This window comes from Macaca fascicularis, chromosome 14, assembly GCF_037993035.2.
Source record: "Macaca fascicularis isolate 582-1 chromosome 14, T2T-MFA8v1.1".
Lineage (NCBI taxonomy): Eukaryota > Metazoa > Chordata > Mammalia > Primates > Cercopithecidae > Macaca > Macaca fascicularis.
In genome coordinates this window covers 6,681,710-6,695,022 of record NC_088388.1, presented here as the reverse complement: position 1 = coordinate 6,695,022, position 13,313 = coordinate 6,681,710, and positions in this window count along the sequence as shown.

The window sequence follows — 13,313 nt, the reverse complement described above, 5'->3', positions numbered from 1 at the left end:
TATACAGCCCCACAAGTCAAAATATCATGACTCAGATGGGATATGTACGAGGAAAGAGACTAGGGAAAAATTAAAATGGCATTAAAGTCCCAATTGCGACTGAGAGAAATCAAGAAAGAAAAGGAATAGGGCATCCTTTTTAGGGGCGGCCACTGTAGAGCCTCCTAAACCCATTCCATTAACTTGGAAAACAGAAAAACCTGTATGGATAAATCAATGGCTGCTACCAAAACAAAAACTGGAGGCTTTGCGTTTATTAGCAAAGGAACAGTTAGAAAAGGGACTTATTGAGCCTTCATTCTTGCCTTGGAATTCTCCTGTGTTTGTAATTCAGAAGAATCCAGCAGATGGCGTATGTTAACTGATTTAAGAGCCGTAAATGCCGTAATTCAAACCATGGGGCCTCTCCAACCCGGGTTGCCCTCTCCCACCATGATCCTAAAAGACTGGCCTTTAATTATAATTTATCTGAAGGATTAGCTTTTTTACCATTCCTCTGGCAGAGCAGGATTTTGAAAAGTTTGCCTTTACTATACCAGCCGTAAATAATAAAGAATCAGCCACCAGGTTTCAGTGGAAAGTGTTACCTCAGGGATTGCTTCATAGTCCAACTATTTGTCAGACTTTTGTAGGTCAAGCTCTTCAACTAGTTAGAGACAAGTATTCAGACTGTTATGTCATTCATTATGTTGATGATATTTTATGTGCTGCAGAAATGAGAGACAAATTAATTGACTGTTATACATTTCTGCAAGCAGAGGTTGCCGACGCAAGACTGGCAGTAGCATCTGATAAGATTCAAACCTCTACTTCTTTTCATTATTTAGGGATGCAGATAGAAAATAGAAAAATTAAGCCACAAAAAATAGAAATAAGAAAAGACACATTAAGGCCGGGCGCGGTGGCTCACGCCTGTAATCCCAGCACTTTGGGAGGCCGAGGCGGGCGGATCACAAGGTCAGGAGATCGAGACCACGGTGAAACCCCGTCTCTACTAAAAATACAAAAAATTAGCCGGGCGCGGTTGTGGGCGCCTGTAGTCCCAGCTACTCGGGAGGCTGAGGCAGGAGAATGGCGTGAACCCGGGAGGCGGAGCTTGCAGTGAGCTGAGATCGCGCCACTGCACTCCAGCCTGGGCTGGGCGACAGAGCGAGACTCCGTCTCAAAAAAAAAAAGAAAAGACACATTAAAAACATTTAATTACTTTCAAAAATTGCTAGGAGATATTAATTGGATTCGGCCAACTCTCTGCATTCCTACTTAGGCCATGTCAAATTTGTTCTCTATCTTTTTTTTTTTTTTTTTTTTTTTTGAGACGGAGTCTTGCTCTGTCACCCAGGCTGGAGTGCAGTGGCGCAATCTCGGCTCACTGCAAGCTCCGCCTCCCAGGTTCACGCCATTCTCCTGCCTCAGCCTCCCAAGTAGCTGGGACTACAGGCGCCCGCCACCTCGCCCGGCTAGTTTTTTGTATTTTTAGTAGAGACGGGGTTTCACCATGGTCTCGATCTCCTGACCTTGTGATCCGCCCACCTCGGCCTCCCAAAGTGCTGGGATTACAGGCGTGAGCCACCGCGCCCGGCCTGTTCTCTATCTTAAGGGGAGACCCAGACGTAAATAGTAAAAGAGTATTAACCCCAGAGACAACAAAATAAATTAAATTAGTGGAAGAAAAAATTCAGTCAGCACAAATAAATAGAATAGATCCCTTAGCCCCACTCCAACTTTTGATTTTTGCTACTGCACATTCTCCAGCAGGCATCATTGTTCAAAATACTGATCTTGTGGAGTGGTCATTTCTTCCTCACAGTACAATGAAGACTTTTACATTGTACTTGGATCAAATAGCTATATTAATTGGTCAGGAAAGATTATGAATAATAAAATTGTGTGGAAATGACCCAGACAAAATAACAAGGAACAAGTTAGACAAGCCTTTATCAATTCTGCTGCATGGCAGATTGGTCCTGCTGATTTTGTGGGAGTTATTGATAATCAGTAGGCAAAAACAAAAATCTTCCAGTTTTTAAAATTGACTACCTGGATTTTACCTAAAATTACCAGACATAAACCTTTAGAAAATGCTCTGACAGTGTTTACTGATGGTTCCAGCAATGGAAAAGCGGCTTACTCCGGGCCAAAAGAGCGAGTCATCAAAACTCAATATCAATCGGCCCAAAGGGCAGAGTTGGTTGCAGTGTTACAAGATTTTAATCAACCTGTTAATATTGTATCAGATTCTGCATATGTAGTACAGGCTACAAGGGATGTTGAGACAGCTCTAATTAAATATAGCATGGATGATGAGTTAAACCAGCTGTTCAGTTTATTACAACAAACTGTAAGAAAAAGAAATTTCCCATTTTATATTACTCATATTCGAGCACACACTAATTTACCAGGGCCTCTAACTAAAGCAAATGAACAAGCTGACTTACTGGTGTCATCTGCATTCATAAAAGCACAAGAACTTCATGCTTTGACTCATAAATGCAGCAGGATTAAAAAACAAATTTGATGTCACATGAGAACAGGCAAAAGATATTGTACAACATTGCACCCAGTGTCAAGTCCTACCCCTGCCCACTCAAGAGGCAAGAGTTAATCCCAGAGGTCTGTGTCCTAATGTGTTACGGCAAATGGATGTCACACATGTACCTTCATTTGGAAGATTATCATGTGTCCATGCGACAGTTGATACTTACTCAGATTTCGTATGGGCAACCTGCCAGACAGGAGAAGGTACTTCCCATGTTAAAAAACATTTATTATCTTATTTTACTGTAATGGGAGTTCCAGAAAACATTAAAACTGACAATGAGGCCGGGCGCGGTGGCTCAAGCCTGTAATCCCAGCACTTTGGGAGGCCGAGACGGGCGGATCATGAGGTCGGGAGATCAAGACCATCCTGGCTAACACGGTGAAACCCCGTCTCTACTAAAAAATACAAAAAGCTAGCCGGGCGAGGTGGCGGGCGCCTGTAGTCCCAGCTACTCGGGAGGCTGAGGCAGGAGAATGGCGTGAACCCGGGAGGCGGAGCTTGCAGTGAGCTGAGATCCGGCCACTGCACTCCAGCCTGGGCGACAGAGCAAGACTCCATCTCAAAAAAACAAAACAAAACAAAACAAAAAACTGACAATGAACCAGGATACTGTAGTAAAGCTTTCCAAAAATTCTTAAATCAGTGGAAAATTACACATACAACAGGAATTCCCTATAATTCCCAAGGACAGGCCATAGTTGAAAGAACTAATAGAACACTCAAACGTCAATTAGTTAAACAAAAAGAAGTGGGAGACAGTAAGGAGTGTACCACTCCCCAGATGCAACTTAATCTAGCACTCTATACTTTAAATTTTTTAAACATTTATAGAAATCAGACTACTACTTCTGCAGAACAACGTCTTGCTGGAAAAAAGAACAGCCCATATGAAGGAAAACTGATTTGGTGGAAAGACAACAAAAATAAGACATGGGAAATAGGGAAGGTGATAACCTGGGGAAGAGGTTTTGCTTGTGTTTCACCAGGAGAAAATCAGCTTCCTGTTGGGATACCCACTAGACATTTAAAAGTTCTACAATGGACCCATCGGAGATGCAAAGAAAAGCACCTCCACAGAGACGGAAACACTGCAATCGAGCACCATCGACGCGCAAGATGGACAAAATGGTGATGTCAGAAGAACAGACGAAGTCGCCATCCACCAAGAAAGTGGAGCCGCCAACTTGGGCACAATTAAAGAAGCTGACACAGTTAGCTAAAAAAAAGCCTAGAGAACACAAAGGTGACACAAACTCCAGAGAACATGCTGCTTGCAGCTTTGATGATTTTATCAATGGTGGGAAGTCTCCCCATGCCTGCAGGAGCAGCTGCAGCGAATTATACCTACTGGGCCTGTGTGCCTTTCCCGCCCTTAATTCGGGCAGTCACATGGATGGATAATCCTATTGAAGTATATGTTAATAATAGTGTGGGTACCTGGCCCACAGATGATCGTTGCCCTGCCAAACCTGAGGAAGAAGCAATGATGATAAATATTTCCACTGGGTATCGTTATCCTCCTATTTGCCTAGGGAGAGCACCAGGATGTTAATGCCTGCAATCCAAAATTGGTTGGTAGAGGTACCTACTGTCAGTCCCACCAGTAGATTTACTTACCACACGGTAAGTGGAATGTCACTCAGGCCACAGGTAAATTATTTACAGGACTTTTCTTATCAAAGATCATTAAAATTTAGGCCTAAGGGGAAACCTTGCCCCAAGGAAATTCCCAAAGGATCAAAAGGCACAGTAGTTGTAGTTTGGGAAGAATGTGTGGCGGATAGTGTGGTGACATTACAAAACAATGAATTCAGAACTATTATAGATCGGGCACCCCGAGGTCAATTCTACCACAATTGCACAGGACAAACTCAACCTTGTCCCAGTGCACAAGTGAGTCCAGCTGTTAATAGTGACTTAACAGAAAGTATAGACAAACATAAGCCCAAAAAATTAATCTTTATACCCTTGGGAATGGGGAGAAAAAGGAATCTCTACTCCAAGACCAAAAATAGTAAGTCCTGTTTCTGGTCCTGAACATCCAGAATTATGGAGGCTTACCGTGGCCTCATACTGCATTAAAATTTGGTCTGGAAATCAAACTATAGAAACAAGAGATCATAAGCCATTTTATACTATCGACCTAAATTCCAGTCTAACAGTTCCTTTGCAAAGTTGTGTAAAGTCCCCTTATATGCTAGTTGTAGGAAATATAGTTATTACACCAGACTCCTGAACTATAACCTGTGAAAATTACAGATTGTTTACTTGCATTGATTCAACTTTTAATTGGCAGCACTGTATTCTGCTAGTGAGAGCAAGAGAAGGCATGTGGATCCCTGTGTCCATGGACCGACCGTGGGAGGCCTCGCCATCTGTCCATATTTTGACTGAAGTATTAAAAGTCATTTTAAATAGATACAAGAGATTCATTTTTACTTGAATTGTAGTGATTATGGGATTAATTGCAATCACAGCTATGGCCACTGTGGCAGGAGTTGCATTGCACTCTTATGTTCAGACAGTAAACTTTGTTAACGATTGGCAAAAGAATTCTACAAGATTGTGGAATTCACAATCTGGTATTGACCAAAAATAGGCAAATCAAATTAATGATCTTAGACAAACTATCATTTGGATGGGAGATAGGTTCATGAGCTAGAACATTGTTTCTAGTTACAGTGTGACTGGAATACATCAGATTTTTGTACTACACCCCGAGTTTATAACGAGTCTGAGCATCACTGGGACATGGTTAGACACTACCTACAGGGAAGAGAAGATAATCTCACTTTAGACATTTCCAAATTAAAGGAACAAATTTTTGAAGCATCAAAAGCCCATTTAAATTTGGTACCAGGAACTGAGGCAATAGCAGGAGTTGCTGATGGCCTCGCAAATCTTAACCCTGTCACTTGGGTTAAGACCATCGGAAGTTCTACTATTGTAAATTTCATATTAATCCTTGTGTGCCTGTTCTGTCTGTTGTTAGTCTGCAGGTGTACCCAACAGCTCCGAAGAGACAACGACCACCATGGAGAACGGGCCATGATGACGATGGTGGTTTTGTGGAAAAGAAAAGGGGGAAATGTGGGGAAAAGAGAGATCGACTGTTACTTTGTCTATGTAGAAACAAGTGACATAAGAGACTCCATTTTGTTCTGTACTAAGAGAAATTCTTCTACCTTGAGGTGCTGTTAATGTGTAACCCTGGCTCCAACTGTGCTGGCAGAGACATGTGCTGTGTTGACTCAAGGTTTAATGGATTTAGGGCTATGCAGGATATGCTTTGTTAAAAAAGTGCTTGAAGGCAGTATGCTTGTTAAAAGTCATTGCTATTCTCTAATCTCAAGTACCCAGGGACACAATACACTGCAGAAGGAAGGTCGCAGGGACCTCCGCCTAGGAAAGCCAGGTATTGTCCAAGGTTCCCCCCATGTGATAGCCTGAGATATGGCCTCATGGGAAGGGAAAGACCTGACTGTCCCCGAGGCCAACACCCATAAAGGATCTGTGCTGAGGAGGATGAGTGAAAGAGGAAGGCCTCTTTGCAGTTGACATAAGAGGAAGGCATCTGTCTCCTGCTCGTCCCCAGGCAATGGAATGGAATCCGTGTAAAACCCGATTGTATGTTCTATTTACTGAGATAGGAGAAAACCACCTTAGGGCTGGAGGTGAGACATGCTGGCGGCAATACTGCTCTTTAATGCACCAAGATATTTGTATAGTGCACATCAAGGCATAGCACATTTTCTTAAACTGATTTATGACACAGAGACCTTTGTTTACATGTTTTCCTGCTGATCATCTCCCCACTATTACCTATTCATCCCCCTCTCCAAGATGGTAGAGATAATGATCAACAAATACTGAGGGAACTCAGAGACAGGTCCCTGTGCCCATCCTCCGTATGCTGAGCACCGGTCCCCTGGGCCCACTTTTCTTTCTCTATACTTTGTCTCTGTGTCTCTTTCTTTTCTCAGTCTCTCATCCCACCTGATGAGAAACACCTACAGGTGTGGAGGGGCAGGCCACCCCTTCACTCAAAATCACAAACTGCTCAACTCACTCTCTACAATTCTCATAACTTCCAAAATCTATTTTCTTCCTCACACCTGATGCACATACTTTCTGACCCCGTCCACTACCTCTCAGCAAGTCGAACTCATTGCCTTAACTCGAGCCCTCACTCTCGCAAAAGTACTACCCATCCATATTTATACTGACTCTAAATATGCCTTCCATATCCTGCTGCTCTAAATACGCCTTCCATATCCACCCCCATGCTGTTATATGGGCAAAAGAGGTTTCCTCACTATGCAAGGGTCCTCCATCATTTAATAACAACTCTTCTCAAGGCTGCTTTACTTCCTATGGAAGCTGGAGTCATTCACTACAAGGGCCATCAAAAGGCATCAGATCCCATCGCTCAGGACAACGCTTATGCTGATAAGGTAGCTAAAAAAGCAGCTAGCGTTCCAACTTCTGTCCCTCACAGCCAGTTTTTCTCCTTCTCATCAATCATTCTCACCTACTCCCCCACTGAAACTGCCACCTATCAATCTCTTCCCACACAAGGCAAATGGTCCTTAGACCAAGGAAAATATCTCCTTCCAACCTCACAGGCCCGTTCTACTCTGTCGTCATTTCATAGCCTCTTCCACATAGGTTACAAGTCGCTAGCCCATCTCTTAGAATCTCTCATTTCCTTTCCATCGTGGAAATCTATCCTCAAGGAAATCACTTCTCAGTGTTCCATCTGCTATTCTACTACCCCTCAGGAATTATTCAGGCCCCCTCCCTTCCCTACACATCAAGCTTGGGGATTTGCCCCTGCCCAGGACTGGCAAATTGACTTTACTCACATGTTCCAAGTCAGGAAACTAAAATACCTCTTGGTCTGGGTAAACACTTTCACTGGATGGGTAGAGGCCTTTCCCCCAGGGTCTAAAAAGGCCACTATGGTCATTTCTTTCCTTCTATAAGACATAATTCCTCGGTTTGGCCTTCCCACCTCTATACAGTCCAAAAACAGACTGGGCTTTACTAGTCAAATCACCCAACCAGTTTCTCAGGCTCTTGGTATTCAGTGAAACCTGCATATCACTTACCTACCTTACCTTTCCTCAATCTTCAGGAAAGGTAGGACGGACTAATGGTCTTTAAAAAACACACCTCACCAAACTCAGCCACCAACTTAAAAAGGATTGGACAATACTTTTACCACCTGCCCTTCTCAGAATTCGGGCCTGTCCTTGGAATGCTATAGGGTACAGCCCATTTGAGCTCCTGTATAGACGCTCCATTTTATTAGGCCCCAGTCTCATTCCAGACACCAGACCAACTTGGACTGTGCCCCAAACACTTGTCAACCCTACTCTCTTCTGTCTAGTCATACTCCTATTCACTATTCTCAACTACTCATAAATGCACTGCTCTTGTTTACACTGCCGGTTTACACTTTCTTCAAGCCATCACAGCTGATATCTCCTGGTGCTATCCCAAATCGCCACTCTTAACTCCCTCTTAAAGTAAATAAATAATATTTGCTGTCAGGGCTATGCTGAACCCCCTTGGGCACTCTCCAATTGGATGTCCTGGGTCCTCCCAATTCTTAGTTCTTTAATACTTGTTTTTCTCCTGCTCTTATTTGGACCTTGTGTCTTCCATTTAGTTTTTCAATTCATACAAAACCACATCCAGGCCATCACCAATCATTCTATATGACAAATGCTTCTTCTAACAACCCCCCTTACCACAAAATCTTCCTTCAGCTTAATCTCTCCCACTCTAGGTTCCCACCCTGCCCCTAATCCTGCTCGAAGCAGCCCTAAGAAACATCACCCATTATCTCTCCACACCACCCCCCAAAATTTTCATTACCCCAACATTCAACACTATTTTATTTTTCTTATTAATATAAGAAGACAGGAATGTCAGGCCTCTGAGCCCAAGCCTGCAGGTATACATCCAGATGGCCTGAAGCAAGTGAAGAATCACAGAAGAAGTGAAAATGGCTGATTCCTGCCTTAACAGATGACATTACCTTGTGAAATTCCTTCTCCTGGCTCAGAAGCTCCCCCACTGGGTACCTTGTGACCCTGAAACTAGGCCTCATAAAATTTAGAAACTAGGCCTCATATAGAAAAAATTAACACCAGGTGGCTCTGGATAGGGTCCCACCCTGCCTCGATAGGGTCCCACCCTGATAGGGTCCCACCCTGCCAATTCCGGGAAACAACCTCATGGGGTCCCACCCTGCCTCGAAGTTCCCGGAATCAGCAACTCCAAGAAAAAACCTCATAAGGTCCTGCTCTAACCAATTAGAACAAGACACCTTGCTCAGGCCATAGCTAGACCCAATTACCACGCGCCTAAAGCTTTGTTTGAATTTCGCGCCTTAAGCTGTGTTTGAACTTGTGTTTGCCTATATAAACAACCTGTAACAAGCACTCAGGGTCCCAGGGCCAACTTAGAGCTTGGGACCCTAGCGCGCTAGTAATAAATAACTCTCTGCTGTGAATCTCGTGTCGGTGATCCTTCGCTGCGACCCCTGCCCAGGAGGGAATCGACAGTTCGGTTCCAACAACCCCAGCCTCTGCCTGCCAAAGAACAATCCCTCTGACTGTAATTTTCCATTACCTACCCAAATCCTATAAAACAGCCATATCCCATCTCCCTTCACCGACTCTCTTTTTGGACTCAGCTCGCCTGCACCCAGGTGATTAAAAAGCTTTATTGCTCACACAAAGCCTGTTTGGTGGACTCTTCACACGGACACACATGAAAATTACAACCGACACCACTGAAATACAAAAGAGCATTCAAGGCTAGTATGAACACCTTTACACACATAAGCTAGAAAACCTAGAAGTGATGGATACATTCCTGGAAAAATACAACCCTCCTAGTTTAAACCAGGAAGAATTAGATACCCTGAACACAGCAATAACGAGCAGTGGGATTGAAGTGGTAATTTAAAAATTACCAACAACAACAAAAAAGCCAGGACCAGATGGATTCACAGCAGAATTTTACCAGACAGTCAAAGAAGAATTGGTACCAATCCTTTTGACACAATTCCACAATATACAGAAAGAAGGAACCCTCCCTGATCCATTCGATGAAGCCAGCATCACCCTAATACCAAAACCAGGAAAGGACACAACCAAAAAAGATAATTACAGACTGATATCCTTGATGAACATAGATGCCAAAATCCTTAACACAATACTAGCTATCCAAATTCAACAACATATCAAAAAGATAATCCACCATGATCAAGTGGGTTTCATACCAGAGATGCAGGGGTGGTTTAATGCAGGCAAGTCAGTAAATGTGATACATCACCTAACCAGAATTAAAAATGACAATCACATGATCATTTCAATAGATGCAGAAAAAGCATTACACAAAATCCAGCACCCTTTTATGATTAAAACCCTCAGCAAAATCAGTATACAAGGGACATATCTTACTGTAATAAAAGCCATCTATGACAAAACCACAGCCAACATAATAGTTGAAAGCATTCCCTCAGAGAACTGGAGCAAGACAAGGATGCCCACCCTCACCACTCCTCTTCAGCATAGTGCTGGAAGTTCTAGCCAGAGCAGTCAGACAGGAGAAAGAAATCAAGGGCATCCAAATCAATAAAGAGGAAGTCAAATTTCCCCTGTTTGCTGATGATATAATTGTTTACCTTGATAATCCTAAGGACTCCTCCAGAAACAACCTAAAACTGATAAAAGGATTCAGCAAAGTTTCTGGATACAAAATTAATTCACACAAATCCGTAGCTCTTCTATCCACCAACAGCAACCAAGCAGAGAATCAAATCAAGAACTCAACCACTTTCAAAATAGCAAAAACAAAACAAAACAAAACAAAAAACTTAGGAATATATCTAACAAAGAAATCAAAAGACCTCTAAAGGAAAACTACAAAACACTGCTAAAAGAAATTAGAGATGACACAAACACATGGAAACACATCCCATGCTCATGGATGGGTAGAATCAATATTGTGACAATGGCCATACTGCCAAAAGCAATCTACAAACTCAACACAGTCTCCATCAAAATGCCACCATCTTTCGTCACAGAGTTAGATAAAACAATTCTAAAATTCATATGGAACAAAAAAGAGCTCGCATAGCCAAAGCAAGACTAAGCCAAAAGAACAAATCTGGAGGCATCACACTACCTGATTTCAAACTATACTCTAAGGCCATAGTCACCAAAACAGTGACATATTGGTCTAAAAATAGGCACATAGACCAATGGAACAGAATAGAGAACCCAGAACTAAACCCAAATACTTACAGGCAGCTGATCTTCAACAAATAAACAAAAACATGAAGTGGGAAAGGACACCCTTTTCAGCAAATGGTCCTGGGATAATTGGCTAGCCACATGTAGGAGAATGAAACTGGATCCTCATCTCTCGCCTTATACAAAAATCAACTCAGGATGGATTAAGGAATTAAACCTAAGAGTTGAAACCATAAAAATTCTAGAAGATGACATTGGAAAAACCCTTCTAGACATTGGCTTAGGCAAGTATTTCATGACCAAAAACCCAAAAGCAAATGCAATAAAAACAAAGATAAATAGCTGGGACCTAATTAAATTAAGAGCTTTTGCAGGGCAACAGGAACAGTCAGCAGAGTAAGCAGACGACCCACAGAGTGGGAGAGAATCTTCACAATCTATACATCTGACAAAGGACTAATACCCTGAATCTTCAACGAACTCACACAAATCAGTAAGAAAAAAAACACAATCCCATCAAAAAGTGGGGTAAGGACAAGAATAGACAGTTCTCAAAAGAAGATACACAAATGGCCAAGAAACATATGAAAAAATGCTCAACATCACTAATGATCAGGGAAATGCAAATCAAAACCACAATGCGATAGCACTGTACGCCTGCAAGAATGGCCACTAAAAAAAAAAAAAAAAAAGGCCGGGCGCGGTGACTCAAGCCTGTAATCCTGGCACTTTGGGAGGCCGAGACGGGCGGATCACGAGATCAGGAGATCCAGACCATCCTGGCTAACATGGTGAAACCCCGTCTCTACTAAAATAGACCAAAAAAAAAAAAAAACTAGCTGGGCGCGGTGGCGGGCGCCTGTAGTCCCAGCTACTCGGGAGACTGAGGCAGGAGAATGGTGTGAGCCCGGGAGGCGGAGCTTGCAGTGAGCTGAGATCCAGCCACTGCACTCCAGCCTGGGCGACAGAGCGAGACTCCGTCTCAAAAAAAAAAAAAAAAAAAAGTAGATGTTGGCGTGGATACAGCAATCACGGAACACTTCTACACTGCTGGTGGCAGTGTAAACTAGTACAGCTTTTATGGAAAACAATGTGGAGATTCCTTAAAGAACTAAAAGAAGAACTACCATTTGATCCAGCAATCCCACTACTGCGTATCTACCTGAAGGAAAAGAAGTCATTATATGAAAAAGATACTTGCACACGCATGTTTATAGCAGCACAATTCACAATTGCAAAATCATGGAACCAACCCAAATGCCCATCAATCAAAGAGTAGATAAAGAAACTATGGTGTGTGTGTGTATATATATATACACACACATATATACATGGTGTATATATACACTATGGTCTATATATGATATATATGGTACATATGGTATATATACACACTATGGTATATATCATATATGATATATATGATGGAATACTACTCAGCCATAAAAAGAAATGAATTAACAGGATTTGCAATGATCTGGGTGAGAGGAATACTACTCAGCCATAAAAAGAAATGAATTAACAGCATTTGCAATGATCTGGATGAGACTGGAGACTATTATTCTAAGTGAAGTAACTCAGGAATGGAAAACCAAACATTGTATGCTTTCACTGATAAGTGGGAGCTAAGCTATGAGGATGCAAAGCATAAGAATGATACAATGGACTTTGAGGACTTAGAGGGAAGAGTGGGAGGGGGGTGACGGATAAAAGACAACAAATACAGTGCAGTGTATACTGCTCAGGTGATGGGTGCACCAGGATCTCACAAATCACCGCTAAAGAACTTACTCATGTAACCAAATACCACCTGCACCCCAATAACTTATGGGGAAAAAATTAGGGGCCAGGTGCGGTGGCTCACATCTGTAATTTCAGCACTTTGGGAGGCTGAGGTGGACGGATCACTTGAGGTCAGGAGTTCGAGACCAGTCTGACCAACATGATGTAACCCCATATCTACTAAAAATACAAAAAAATTAGCCAGGCATGATGGCGTGCACCTGTAATCTCAGCTCCTTGGGAGGCTGAGGCAGGAGAATTGCTTAAATCTGGGAGGTGAAGGTTGCAATGAGCTGAGAGCACACCATAGCATTCCAGCCTGGGTGACAGAGAGAGACTCAAGTCAAAAAAAAAAAAAAAAAAAAAAAGCCAGGCGCGGTGGTTCATGCCTGTAATTCCAGCACTTTGGGAGGCGAAGGAGGGCGGATCACAAGGTCAGGAGATCCAGACCATCCTGGCTAACACAGTGAAATCCTGTCTCTACTAAAAATACAAAAAATTAGCCGGGCATGGTGGCAGGCGCCTGTAGTCCCAGCTACTTGGGAAGCTGAGGCAGGAGAATGGTGTGAACCCAGGAGGCGGAGCTTGCAGTGAGCCGAGATCACGCCACTGCACTCCAGCCTAGGTGACAGAACGAGACTCCATCTAAAAAAAAAAAAAATCAATCAATAAAAACCAAAACATTAGATTAATTAATGTGGGTGGCAAGTCACCCAGGT